Here is a 15,164-nt window from a genome sequence, read left to right on the forward strand (position 1 = left end):
TCCAGGTCATTTTTAACCTGGAAAGCAAAGTCATAGACTAGAAACTTTTCCAAATCTCCAATTTGTTCAGAAGCTTTAGGAAATGAAATAAAGGCCGCCAATAGTTGAATTGTGTTCCAAATATTCTTTTTGTGCACAAAAGTTTAGAAGCCTTGAGATTTATAAATTGTGCTTCCTGTGATATAGCAATAAACAAAGGTTATAGTCACTGAATGACAATCTCTGCATCATTCAGTTCCTGGGAATAAAGAAACAACTTTTCCTTTCCATACACAGCCAGAAAAATACATCTTAAATGGTCTCTTCAAAAATAGTTCCACTGAATGCCTTATATTCACATTCCGATTAAATTATGTATAAATCGCATTCATACATAAAGGTGATTAGATTCTTACCACATACCCCACCAATGTTAAGGTCAGTTATCAAAACAAAGACCAGCTTTCAAGAACTCAAGGCCTTCAGGAAGATGAGATTTTTTTTAATGACCTCCTACAATTTAAGAAGCATCCTTTTAAAGTAACTTATAAAAAAAGCAACTTAATGATTTTTTAAAACCTTCAAATATCTATGCTAGATTAACCCATCTCCTTGTTGCACCTGTGGCAATTTGGTTAAAAAAAAATCCTATAAATGTAAAAGCTTCATTTAAAAATCTATAAACTTTTAAGTTTAGAGTTTTAATTAGAGAACAAAACTGTTGCCCAAAAGACTTTAAAGTGAACTCTTACTTTGATTGTAAGTCAGGAGTAAGACCAGCTGTAAAATTATATCTGTACTTTCACAAAACAACAATCAGTCAAATTGATTCAAACTGCCTGCTTTCCACCCTGCTGTGAACACAGGTCAACAAGATCTTAATGAGAAAAAGAATGTGCTAACTTCCTTCAAATGGCCAATAGTCTCAACAAACTGAAAAACCATCAAATTACAATTGTTCTAAGGTTTCGTTATGTTTTTTAAGCATAAAACATTAGATCTATCAATATTCAGGCTTTGACTCAGCCACAGACAACAGCACATCTGTGAATAAAGCAAACAATTCTCATTCAACAGCAATTAACTAAATATCTCTTCTCAGAAGACCTTTTGTGAAGGATTTTGCTATTTCTGTTGACTAGAATTGTATTTTAATTTATTTGTTGCATGATTCTGTTGCTTCCTGGGAATGAGTTTTTTGAGTTGTTTTGATGGCATCATTTGATAAGTAGCTAATGACTGGATCTCAACAATAAATGCCTAGTGAATTTGCTGTTATCTTTTTATAGGTTAATTGTTATGCACCTCTTAAAGTGACTCATTTTCCTATTCCTTCTCATTAGCAATTTTCATTCTCATTAGCAATACCATCTACCATCAACAGAGTTTTACTATGATCCTGAATAAAAGAAATTGCCAAGTACAGCTGAAAGATCAAGTCAAATTAAGAAGTACTTTTACCAAAGTTAATTTTATCTAAAAATATGATACTATGTTTCAGAGATACATTCAAAATAAAACATGTCTTAAGGTGTATTGCTAAAATCAGAATTTGTATATATGGGAAAAAGGTTGTCATATAGGATTTTTTTTCCTAATGTATAAACTTCTTTTCAGAAATATAGTTAGAATTTTTACTTCAGATTGTCATTATCATGGAAAATATAGAAACAGACCTTAGGTAAAATGAGCAAAAGAAGTATCAGAATCATATAATTGAGGGACTCACAAAACTGGTAAAAGACCAAAGAACTATTTAAAACCAATAGATTCCTAGAAGACTAAGCCTCAGGAAATCCAGCATAAAGACCCATAAAGTTTCGATCCAGTTTCCCTTGATATTCCCTTTTTAATTTTATGTTTAGACCATTTATCTTTACAGTGGCTATTTATATAGCTGCATTAATATCTGTCCTTATAACTATTTTCTAATCATTATTCTTATTTTTACTTTTTTAATTTTTTTTTAGTTGTAGATGGACACAATACCTTTATTTATTTCAATGTGGTGCTCAGGATCAAATCCAGTGCCTCACACGTGTGAGGCAGGCACTCTACCACTGAGCTACAGCCACAGCCCTACTTCTTTTTTTTAACCTTTTCTGTTTTTCTGCTTTCTCTGGTTTTAAGATTTTATGGGATTTTATATAATTCCATATTGTATCCTCTCTTAAAATATTGACTATATTTCTCCTCCTCCTCTTTCTTCTTTTTCTTTTTGTACCAGGGATTGAACTTCTGGGCACTTAACCAATGAGCCACATCCCCAGCCCTTTTTAATTTTTTTTTTTTTTTAAATTTTTAGACAGGGTCTCCATAAGTTGCTTAGGGCCTTGCTAAGGCTGACTTTGAACTTGTGATCCTTCTGCCTCAATCTCCCCAGCCTCCACTGCACATGGTTAATTGTATTTCTTTATAAAAATCATTTTAGTGGTTGCCTTAGGTTTTTGCAATATGTAGTTTTAACTAACCTAATACCACTTTTAAACACATCTATTCTCTTTTGCTAGTAGTGCAGTTTACTTAAAATAGAATATTTCCTATTCTGCCTTCACATCCCTTTAGGATATCAGTTACTCATTTCCCTTATTCATAAGCTATAATAGTTCAATGCATTGTTACTACTACTACTTTAAAAGGTCATACAATAGATCAACTAAGAATGAGAAAAAATATTTTTGCCTTGAGTTATTCCTTCTCCAATATTCTTCTTTTTATTCTAGATTCAAGTTTCTAATCTTTATCATGTTTCTTCTGCCTTAAGTAGTTCCTTTAACATTACTTGCATAACAGGTCTGTTAGTGATGAATTCCTCTAGTTTTTGTTGTCTGAAAAAATATCTTTATTTCTCTATTCCTTCTTAGTTTTAATTTAAATTGCTTTAATGGATTTATAATTCTGGGTTGGTATTTATTTTCTTTCAACACTTCAAATATTTCACTTAATTCTCTTGCTTACATGATTTATAAGAAGTCTGATGTGATTCTTACTGTTTTTCTTTGTACATAGGGTATTTGGTTTAGCTTTTCTGACTACTTTCAATAGTACTATTCAGACTAGTTTTAAAATATATATATATATATATATATATACAGGGAGAGAGAGAGAGAGAGAGAGAGAGAGAGAGAGAGAGAGAGAGAGAGAGTTATTGGTAACATGCTTGGGTATAAATACTTTGGTCTTTATTCTGCTTGGTATTCACTGAATTTTCTGGATTTATGGTGTCCAAATATGTATTATTATTATTATTACTATTATCATCATCATCATTTTGATACCAGGGATTTAACTCATGGCACTTGACCACAGAGTCACATCCCTAGCCCTATTTTGTATTTTATTTAGAGACAGGGTCTCACTGAGTTGTTGAGCACCTCGCCATTCCTGAGGCTAGTTTTGAATTTGCAATCCTTCTACCTTGGCCTCCTGAGCCACTAGGGTATTATATTTTGAAATTGATTTACAAATCTTGAATATTCTGTTTACCCCCATTCCTCCATTCTTCTTCATTTCAGTTAGGTAAGTTTCTATGGGCTTATCTTCAAGTTTAACCATGGTTTTCTCATCCACGTCTAGTTCACTGAGGTGATAGTCAGAGACCACTTTGTTTCTATAACATTGTTTTTGACTTTTGACCTGTTCTTATAGCAGTAGCAGCTGTAATCTATTTTTGAGCTACTGGGAGCCCTGTTGGTGTGGTGAGCTGTGGGGAGAGAGATGTTCTACCACCTTCTGACAAGATGTCAATATTTTAGTTGGACCAAGTCTGGTTTGAGACTCTCACAAGTGTTTTTCTCAAAACTTATAGCTGCCTTGACCTCTTTTATTAAGACAGGAATGCTTTTAGTCAGCTTTGACTGCTGGGAATGAAAGACCTGACAAGAGCAATTAGAGGAAGAAAAAATTTATTGGGGGCTCACAGTTTAGAGGTCTCAGCCCACAGATGGCTGGCTCCACCCCTTAGGCTGAAGGTGATAGAGAACATCATGGTGGAAGGGCGTGGCAGAGAAAAGAAGCTAGATACATGGAACCAGGAAGCAGAAAGAGCTAAGCTCAGCTCACAAAATATAAATCCCAAAGGCACCCCCTGAGGAAACCACCTCCTCCAGCCATACCCTACCAGCCTATAGTTATTACTCTATTACTCCCTATCAGAGATCACACTGATTGGGTGAATGCTGTCATAACCCAATCATTTCACCTGTTCACCGTCCTGCTTTGCGTCAAACATGAGCTTCTGGAAGACACGTCATTTAAGCCATAACACATTTTTACAAGCCAAACTTATATTTGTTACTATGAGTTTTGTCATTCTATGATGCTGAAAATGAAATCCTGGGGATCGGAGTGAGAAAAAAATTAATTAAAATTACAAGAGGAAAAATGAAATTCAAGACACTTCTTTTCCTATTTTTATCTCCTCTTTGTCAAATGGCATTTGGTTTCTGATCAAGCTTATTGTTTCTGATCCACAGAGTTATCAGAAGCTGCCTCATGGAAATATTTGTGAGGAAATCATTCTGCCCTGTCCTCACACACATGAAGCCAGCTGAGACTAAAGCCAGGTGTATGTCTAGAATGGATAATAAGACAGTAGAATTCGCTCTTGCTAAGGATAATAGGCAGATATTTGAAAAACTTTGTTTTGAAATATGTACATTCAGTTATGAATGATTTTGAAGCATTTTATCAGATTGTGTACAGTTAAGTAACAGTAATGTCCAAAGAATATGACATTTGGAAGGAGAAGATTAAATACCAGCAAAGCTAAATATCTCCCAACAGAGCTTCTATGTTTGACAGTTGTGAAATCTCTGAAGACATTTCAGTTTTATTTATTAGGTAAAGCCGTCACAGTTTATACACACCATGAAATTCCAAAGTGACTATTAACAAATGACAGTACAGCTTGACATATGTGAAGTAGTTACACAAGCATATAAGAATTTATAAATCTCATTTATATGAAGAAAAATGAATATGGAGATATGTTCAGAAAAGTATCTCAGAAAACACTGGGAAGAGGAACTCTCTCTGAGACAGTCAGGAAACATTCTCACATTGATAGTATATTAAATAAATTGTCCATTAAGCAAATAATCTCCACTTGTATATCCCAAGAAAGAAGTAAATTGATGAAATAGGAATAAGCAAATTTCCTGTACAATTAAACGTAAGAAGAATCTGACCTACTTCTCAATATGTGAGAGCCTCAGAAGATGACAAAGCCAGGGTTAGGAAAACAGATAATTTTCCTAGAGGGCTTCATCCTCTCTTATTTACTTGTGGTCTCTGCACCATTGGCCTTCACTGGCATTCCTATGAATTTCGGTTCTCTAAACATTTACAAAGTGTGTTTCCTTTGCTCTTATTCATTTGTAGTGCTTCCTCCAATGCAACCCAATTTCTGCATTGTAACTTAATAAATTCCAGATATTAGGACTTGGAAATTTTTAAAGGGCTTCTTATTATGCCTACCATACCAAAAATGGCACTCTGGGACATATGAACCAAAACCACATTGAAGTATCACTTTATACTCAACAGGAGGTTATTAGCAATAAGAAGTGTTGAAAAGGATGTGGAGAAATTGGAACCTTCATCATTGCTGATGAGAATGTGAAGTGGTACAGTTACTTTAGGAGTAAAATTGGAAGTTTCTCAAACGACTAAACATAGATGTTCCATAGTATCTAAGGATTACACTCCTACATTTTTATGGAGGAATGATGAAAATATGTATTCACAGAAGAATCTGTGCACAAATGGTCACATAGTAATTATAATATTAAAAAAGTGAAATCAAATACCTTTTGACTGCTGAATAGATAAACATGGTATATCCATACACTGGAATATTATTGAGCCATAAAATAGTAATGAAGTACTGACAAATGCTATAACATGGATAAACTTTGTAAAAATGCTCAGTGAAAGAATTTAGATACAAAAAGCCTTCTATGGTGTGATTTCATGTGGGCAAAATGTCCATAATAGGCAAATCTATGATGAAGACATTGTATTAGTAGTTGCTAGAGGCAGGAAGCACAGTTTGGAAGATAATTACTGATGAATACGTTTTGAAAATGTTCTAACTTAGATAGTCACAATTTATGTCTTGAGACTATATTAGGAAACACAGAATTTTACAATTTTAAATGATATATTTTATGATACATGAATTTCATTTAAATTTTTTTTAAAAAATAAAAATGCTTGTGATGAATTCAAGCCCTGTGCTAAGGTATTTTGCATTTTTCATATGTTTACTTATTTAATCCCCATAACAACTCTTTAATGTGATTGTTATTATTATTATTATTATTGCTTTACCAACAAAGTACCACAAGCAAATTGAAGATAAGCAATTTCCTAAAGACAAACAGCAAATGGGCCACAGAAGAAAATAGGTAGCCATGACACCTGACGTCCTGAGCTGCATAGCTGGCTATCTGTATTGCCCATATAAGTCAGTTAGTCCTACCACGAATACATTTTGGTTTATTTATTTATTTATTTATTTTTGGATGACAGTTGTATGAGTTTTTGTGACCTCCATGATACAGACAATAGTGTCCAGTATATGGGCCTTGAAAAGACTGAAATAAGACTATGTTAGGACAGTTTGCCTGTGTTGATTTCCACATATAGTAGGTTGAGAAGTAGTCCATGGAGAGTGAGGCTCATGTCAAGGAAGCAAGTTCAGGATCCCTGCAGGTGGAAGAAGATGATGTGAGATGCAGTTGGGATAGTAGACATGCTTTAATCGGAGATGGCAACAGCATCCATCCACCAGCTTCAGCTTGAGCCCCCAGCCTACTCCTTTTTGCTCCAGTCAGTTCCATTTACCACCCCCACAACCATTTCCATAGTCCTTTTTATATGCAGGCCAAACAAAGAAGGCACACTGCCAACAGGTGACATCAGTGGGTGGATACTCAGAAGCAAATGTTTATGACCTTGAGTATCTAACACTGAATCAGGGTGTTTATGACATTGACTACACCTTGATCATAACACAACCAATGCATGGCCTTGGTTACACGCTAAAAACATAACGTATCTCACTGGACATCTCTGAGAGGAAGCACAACTCTAGCCATTTTGAGCCTGCCCCAACAGAGATTGATTCACATCTCTAACAATATCTACTTATTTTGCAACAGGAAAGCAACAGTAATTCCCTCAGAGAGTTGATCTATCAAATGATCTGATAGCATTCAGTATCATTCATTTATTTATTCACATATTCATATATTCATTCTTGTAGCAAATATTTGCTTTGTGCCTACTCTTTCTGTCAGGCACTCTAAAATGAGCAAAACAGGCAAAAATTCTTGCTGCTATGAGACTTATATTCTGATGAGAGGCATACAGAAAATAATCAACATAATAAATCATAGTAAATAACAAGCTATATTGCATACTGCTGAATGTTAAGAGATAGGAAGTTGTATAGAAAACTAAAATTGAGCAGGATATAAGGGTGGAGCATATGTATGTGGAGAAGCTGTAACACAGAAAAAAAGAACTTTGAGCAAAGCCTTGAAGGAGATGAGGATTTCCCACAGCTTGAAGTAGGGTCTCCGGGCAGGGCAGAAGGAGCAGCCAGTGCATACTGCTTGAGAGGGGAGAACATGTGGCACATCGTAGGTTTAGAAGCACAAGGCTGGTCTGGCTGGAGTGGAGCAAGCAAAAGGGAGAACAGAAAGAGAGGAGATTGAGAAAGTAACCGGAAGGTAGGGGCTCATAGGCCTGTGTAGGCCAGTAGGTCAGGCTTTATAGATCAATTAAAGTTTTTGGATTTTATTCATAGGATTTTATTTAAAGGAGGAATCATTAGAGCACTTTTAGTTGAGGAGTGATATTCAGTAACTTGGATTTTGCAAAAATCACCTTGCTGTATGGAGGACAGAGAAAACACAGGGGGAGAATAGAAGAAGAGAGGCCAATTAAGAAACCAGTATCAGGAACTCAGGTAAGACACGCCGTGACTCAGTTCAAGATTACATCAGAGGAAGAGTGAGAATTCCTCAGGTGTTAGATTATTCTTACAATAGAGCCCACAGGATCACCCTGATAATTTGGATGAGTCACAGGAGAAAAAATTCAAGGATGACTCTCAGGTGTTTAGCTTGAAGCTGGGAAGGATGGGTTTGCCACTAAGTGAAATGGAGAAATGGAGAGTAAAGGCAGTTAGCAAGAAAGGAGTTTATTTTTGAAAATGTTAACAAATTTAACCTTTTTGGACCTCTACAAAGTCAATTTTAAAAACTTACAATGATTAGAATTAGCTTTTTGTTTCTTTGTAAACCGTAGGTACACAAATTAATATTTAATGATAAATTTTTTTTTCTAAATTACCATTAGGCATAGTAATCCTTTCATCAGAAAAGAGTAGTCACCTTTCTTAGAAACAAAAATCTGGATTAGTTAAAGCTGCTGAAGATGCATTATTGTTTTCTTTCTAGAGATATCCAGGTTAATACCACATGGGATAAATTAGGTAAAAGGTGGATAAACGAGGTTGAGGTTCCCATGTTACCCCGAAGTGACATGCATTTCTAGCACATTTCTCTTTCTTAGCACCAGTCATCTTGTTAAGCTGCTATAGGCAAGATTACTGCCACTTAAATTATAGAACTTGAAAGTTACTTCAAAATTACTAATTTGTCTGAAGCAGGACTGTATTTGTGGGAGAGAAAGATAAGAAAATTAATTATTTTCATTGTCTTGGCTTCCCATAATATATGACAACATCAGAGAGAAGTTCCAGGAAGAGGTCACTCATTCTTGTCCAGGAAACTGCTATTATTAATTTACCTATCATTGGATGTACAAATTAATATAAAATGTCATTGCCAGAAACATCTGTACCCCTTAATTGCTTCCGTATTATTTATAAACTATAATATAAAGAAAAAGAAATGAGAAGCTAGAAAACATCAACCTACTGTGTTAACAGAAGACTAGCAGACAAAATTTGCCATACAGGGCATTTTTTTCATACAACAGCTATTGATGCTATGTGCCTGCTATGTGCCAGGCCACATTATAGAAAACGCAATTAAGAATGAAAAGTAGTTTCTCTGACTAAACTGACATGTAGATGTAACTTTTTTATCTTTTATTTGCTGTATCAGAAACAGCTATAAATCATTTGTTGGGTCAGATTCCTCCAACAATTACCCAGGTTCCTGGAACAAATTTAGAAAGTGAATTCAGGATCTTAACGTATTCAACTGTTCTTAGAATCTGGAGAGTTGAAAAAGAATTCAAAGTTTCTTTGGAGATAAACCTCTTTATCCATTAAATTTAACATCAAAATCCAATGCAATTAGCATAATCACAGACATCTCCTAAACAGGCCTTCAGGAAGTTGAGTGACTTCTGATGTGTTGTACCTGCCTTATCTCTTTTAAACGTCTTTAACAGGGAAAATATGATTAAAAATCACTTGCAATAATGATAGTATTATTAATAAGTTAAGGTTAATTTATAGAATTTCCACTTTTCATAGGCAGCTATAGAGAGAGCTAACACTTGTAATCCTTTGGGCTTCAGTGAGGATTCTGTTTCTAATTCCAATCCTAGATCTGCCTCCCCTTGTACATTTTTCTGTGACTTATAAATAAAAACTTTACCACTAATGAAAGAGGTAAGTTCTCAAATTTGGCTTTTTAAAAAGTACTTTCATTCTTAACCCAAAACAAGCCATTCTTCCTAACATTTTTATTTTTATTGGTATGTGTATGTATAACAAAGAGAATAGTTTCTCTAGATTGTTCTCCATCTCCCTTTTTAAAAAATTCCTGGCGGATTCTTCAAAGGGAATAGTATCTTATCTCCATCTAAGTCTATACCTAAGACTCTTTAGAAAAGCTTGGCCTGCCCTATGGAGGGACAGCCAGCACCTGCCAGGGTAATTTCCTGCACAGAGGATGATGAGCCATCTGAGAAAAAGAAAGGCTGAGATAATTAGTAAAGAAATAAGAGACAGGGCCAGAAATTAGGTTCAAAGAGGAGTGTCTTATAGTTTCTCCAGTCCACATAGGAGCTGGAACAGAATGGCTCTGGTCCTTTATTTAAGGGAGAGTACATCAAAGGAAGAGATAATTTTTCACTGGGTGGAGTCTTGCTTCATTATGTCTTGCAGTCAACAGGTTGATTGACATCTTGGCAAGCCACAACCATCTCTGAAAGACTATGTGGTTTTGTGTCTTCTGCAGGTCACCCCAACTCCAGTGGAGTGCTGGACCTGGCAGAGTTAGCTAAGATATCACATGTGCTGGGCAGTCTCAAACCATCAGGAGTTGAAGCTGGGAGTTCCCGGAAACTAGAATTTCCTACCTAATGGCTTCCATACTGATTGGGTTCACACTCATTTCATGAGTGCAATGTCCTAATCTATAAAGCCATTTTTTTTTCTCTACATTTCATTCTATCCTCATTTCCTACATTTTGGTCACTCCCTTTCCAGAATTTTGCTTGGCCTTAAGTATTTCCCTCTGAGTTACAATATTTACAAACACCCTGGTATCTGTCTTCCCTGCATGTCCATCCTCCACTTATCCGGAGTGACTCTGGCTTTTCCCTTTCATTACTACTCAGTCTTCCCTTTATCACATCATTTTTGTCACTAAAGAGTATTATTCCATAATATAACTGATGTTTTCCTGTTAACAATGACTAATGGCCCAATGCAGGGACCAGTTCTTCTTTTTGTCTAATTTTTAAAAAATTCCTGGACATTGTTCTATATTTCTAATTCACATGAAGTATTCCATTTGTCAATATAGGAAGAAGGCCTTATTGTAAACAAATTCACTATGATAAAGATGGGAGTCTATGTTATTGGTAGAACTGGAAAACTCAACAGGAACTTGGAATCTTGAATAGCATATAATTTCCTACTCTAAACTGTAGAAGTGCCCAGATGAAGCCCCACTACTGTTACTGTGCATCTTCCACTGTTCATGTGCATACAGTGTCCATATTGGGCACTACTCTTTGCAAGGTAGCCCTTCCCATATCTGAACTCAGGAAACAGTTTTTATACATATTAAAAATATAGAGTATTTGATATTATGTTACATTAACTCAATGTCCTAAAAAATAGAGCTAAAGGCATAATCAAGGTCATTTTCTCTAGGGACATGCATGGTATGAATAGGGCATTTTTTAGTTTTTGAAACAATAGTAATAAATCAGTTAAAGGCATTATTGTGACAAGGAAATTGATTATGCAATGGTAGTGAGGAAAACTTAAAAAAAACATTTAGCGGGGGACAAAAGGGCAATTTGATGTGATACCTTGAAGGTTAAATGAAAAGATTTAAATTAAGAGTCATATTAAACATAAAGTTTTCTGAACATGAAGCAAAACTAGGAAACATGAAATAACCATGAAGAAGTTAGGGTCAATGATGAAAAAGAATCAGTTGCTTCATAGATTATAGAATGTAATTTGGCCTGAGAATGTCTTAGTTTGGGGGAAAGGGAATGTTTAAGATTGGCTGGAATGTGTCATTGTAAATATAGTTCTAGGAAGGTCTAAAATTAAATAGGAAAAACGTGACAACTTGGGGCAAGCCAATGTTGTTTTAATTTAGAGTAGATTTATTATTATTCAAAATATTGGGGCAAATAAGTGTTAAAATCAGGCAAATAAATGTTACCATAGGTTTAAATTTTAAGAGAATTTAGTAATTTTGTTAAATGTTAAAAAGGTTTTATTAGAACAAGTTTTGTATATATTCTATGTATTATGTATAAATTTACAAATTAATTAAGTGTGATAAATATGATTAAAAAATGTGCATGTACACATGCAAAAGGCCCTGGTACGTTAACAAATATATTCAACCAACAAATATATTCATGAAGTATACTGATTTCCTTTTAAACCTTCATTTTATTTTTGCATTTGTCTTTATTGTAACCCTGTTTTTACATATGTTCAGCTAATTTCAGAATATTTCCATTTCAACTCCATGGATATAAAAATAAACACACCATTTTATCCTAGAAAAAATGCTATATATGTATATGTGGTTTTAATAACCAATTTCTAGACTCTAAAAATGCAAATCTTTAAACCATTTTAGCTCATCTCTTTGCTTTAGTCTTAATACCGTATTAGGCAAGAAATACCATCTTTAAAAATATCGCTGATCGCTGACATCTGTGTCTTTATATTTCGACTGCCACCATCATATAAAAAGTTCCTACCACTGAAAACAGTTTCATAACTGGTATCTTGCATTTTAATTGCCCATATCTAATATTCTTTGCACAAAATTCTGGTAAAACTCACTTATTCTTTCATGGCTTATGTAACATAAAACGTCTCAGCTTTTAGCCTATTGTCTACAATGACAGCACTACACTTTATCGCTTTGTTTTCAAGAACATGTACACAAACACATGCAAACACATCAGGACTACTTCAAATCTTCCCACTCCACAACTTGAATTATCCATTTAAGGATAGTCTCACCAGAGACTTTGTGCTTATTGCTGTATTCATGGAGTCTAACCTAAGGCCCTTAACATGCAATGTACTCAGTGGAATTTTATTACATTGAGCCCAGTGTGTTTTGAATGCCAAGCTCAGGAAAATGAATACATTCTCACCTTTTACCTCCAGCTGCCTACATTCTACCCAGCCTTGAAAGCACATTGATTTCCAGCTTTTTTTTTTTTTTTTACTGTCCTGTGTTATGTTAGTGTTCTTTATAACATTTTCGTATTTAGAATATTTGACCATGAGCTTTCATTGTTTCTGCCAGATTATTATCTTCCTAAAAAGAACAACTTCTCTCTTTTTAACACATTTACTATAATGTCTAGCCAAGTGCCGAGCATATTATAGATAATAAAATATGTCATTATGTCCTTATAGATAATTTTATATGCTAAGTAAAGATTTATTAACTTTTCTATAACATATACAGTAGTCATTGAATATGTAGTGAAAATAATTACCTTTTTTATAATATCTTACGTAAGCAATTTGCAGTGGAGGAGATGGAAACAATTTCAATAGAGTAGAAGAAATATACAGTGCAAATTGAAATGAGATTATAAAGAAAGAAAGATGAATGGCATTTCTGGGAAGAGGACACTATCCACACAAAATATTAAGAACAAATGCAAAATATATACAGGCTGGAGCACTGTAACTTTTTATTTCCTTTTATTGGGTTGGTTTTATGTTTATATCCTGTCTCCCAAACCAAAATGTAAATTTTATGAGGAAAGAAGCCAGATACAGCTAACCCTTCATTATATCCCCTCTGAATAGCATATTGTCTGGAATATAGTATTAATAAATAAATATTTACTGCACGATTCGTGTAAGAGGTTTTCAATTACTTGGATAATAGTTCTTTATGTGTGCTTGTTTGTATTTGACATAGCTATAAGCAGTGAGGCATAGCTACTGAGGAAGGGGGAAGATCTCAGAAGAGTCATTTATAAAGATTTTGAAGAAGACCCACCGACCCACCAAAGAGAAAGCAATATAAGGTATCATAACTAGATATGTGTTTTGGAAATTACACTATGGCACTGCTATAGAAATTATGTAGAAGAGATAAGATAGGATATTAAAAGGCCAACTTGAAGGCTATTGCATCTGTAATTCAGTCCCTAAATAAAACTACAAGTATTGGAATGGAAATAAACATATAGGTTCCAGAAATATGTAAGTGATGGGAGTATAGACCAACAGGACCATTCTGAAATACATTCTGACACATAATTGGATCCTAAATTGCACTCTATTTCATTTTTCTATAGGAGGGCAAACATAGAAGGACATTGTGCCAGCATTAGGACTCATAGGAAGGCATTCTAGGCAACAAGATGGTCTGTGATTGGCAGAGCAAATAGAATGAGGTACTTCTTGGAGTATTATGCAACAGTTATATGAAACAGATTATACTATACGTCTGCAAAGCAGGAAATGGATGCTTTTTAAAAATAGAGTGCTTAGCTAAAAAAAGGAAGAGGAATACAATCCCTGAGAAAATTACATTTGCATGACAAAAATGCATGCATACAAAACAACATTCAGCTATACAATGAATAAAATATACACATGTATGAGAAAACCAATCTATTCTCTGAAAAAAATCTATTATTTTTCTTTGTGAGGCAGTAAATCTATAAATTTCTGTTAGTAAAATTAACGACAGTATGATGTTGAGCTTTCCTATTCAAAAACAATAATGCAGCTTTCCATTTGCTCAAATTCTTTCATTTATTCTACACTTGTCTTACTGGTAAAATAAATTTTAAGGAGATAAAAATAAGGAGGCACTGTGAAACAATGTTTCAGGAATGGTTTATGAGCAAACGTCTTGCTTTAATTATATTAAAAGCTATATGGATACCAACAGCCTGGCTTGCTAATCATTTGCTATTATAAACTCAATAAATGATTAACTGGAATGAGAGCTGAATAAATGTTTTCATTCTCCATTCAGGAAAGAAGATAAAAGAGTATTAGAAAGGGTATGTTCTGTGTCTTGTTTCTGTCTAGACTAAGTTGTTCTTTTAGGTCTTATTCCAAAATTCATCACTGAATAAATTCCTGGAGCACATGATTGAAGACTGTTTCAGATGTTCCTGGTAAACCTGATCAATACTGAGGTTTGACATTCAGTGAAAGCATTATCCACTAACAAAGTTTAAATAACGTTGTCAAGAAAAATATACTAAGGAAGAGAACTAGGTCTCATTTGAAGGATACTTTAAAACTACATTTTATGTTTAGAAACCTTTTTCCCAATTGTTTTCCCTTCCCTAAGTGAAAATGCTGATGCTAGATTCCTTTCTTCCTTAGAACATTATTCCAGAGATAAAAGACGTAATCACTGTAATTTTTCAAGTTAAGTGCCTCCTATTGTAAAGGCACACTCACTTCCTGCCCCTATTGGTTATTGATTGTGACACCACTTTGAAGGTGAAACTTGTTCACTCAAAGCCTCTTCCAATGATGAGCTATCCTCCTGATGACCTTTGAATGCCTTCATCTTTGGTACAATGTCTCCAGCATGAATAATTGCTGAAGCTTACAGACCTGGTCTTTATGCGACTACTTGGATTCCCTAAGCCAAGCGTTAATGAGCTTCTACTTCCTGAGTTGTTTTTAATTCACAGAAATTTGCTTTCAAAAG

Source organism: Marmota marmota, unplaced genomic scaffold (assembly GCF_001458135.2).
Source record: "Marmota marmota marmota unplaced genomic scaffold, marMar, whole genome shotgun sequence".
Classification (NCBI taxonomy): domain Eukaryota; kingdom Metazoa; phylum Chordata; class Mammalia; order Rodentia; family Sciuridae; genus Marmota; species Marmota marmota.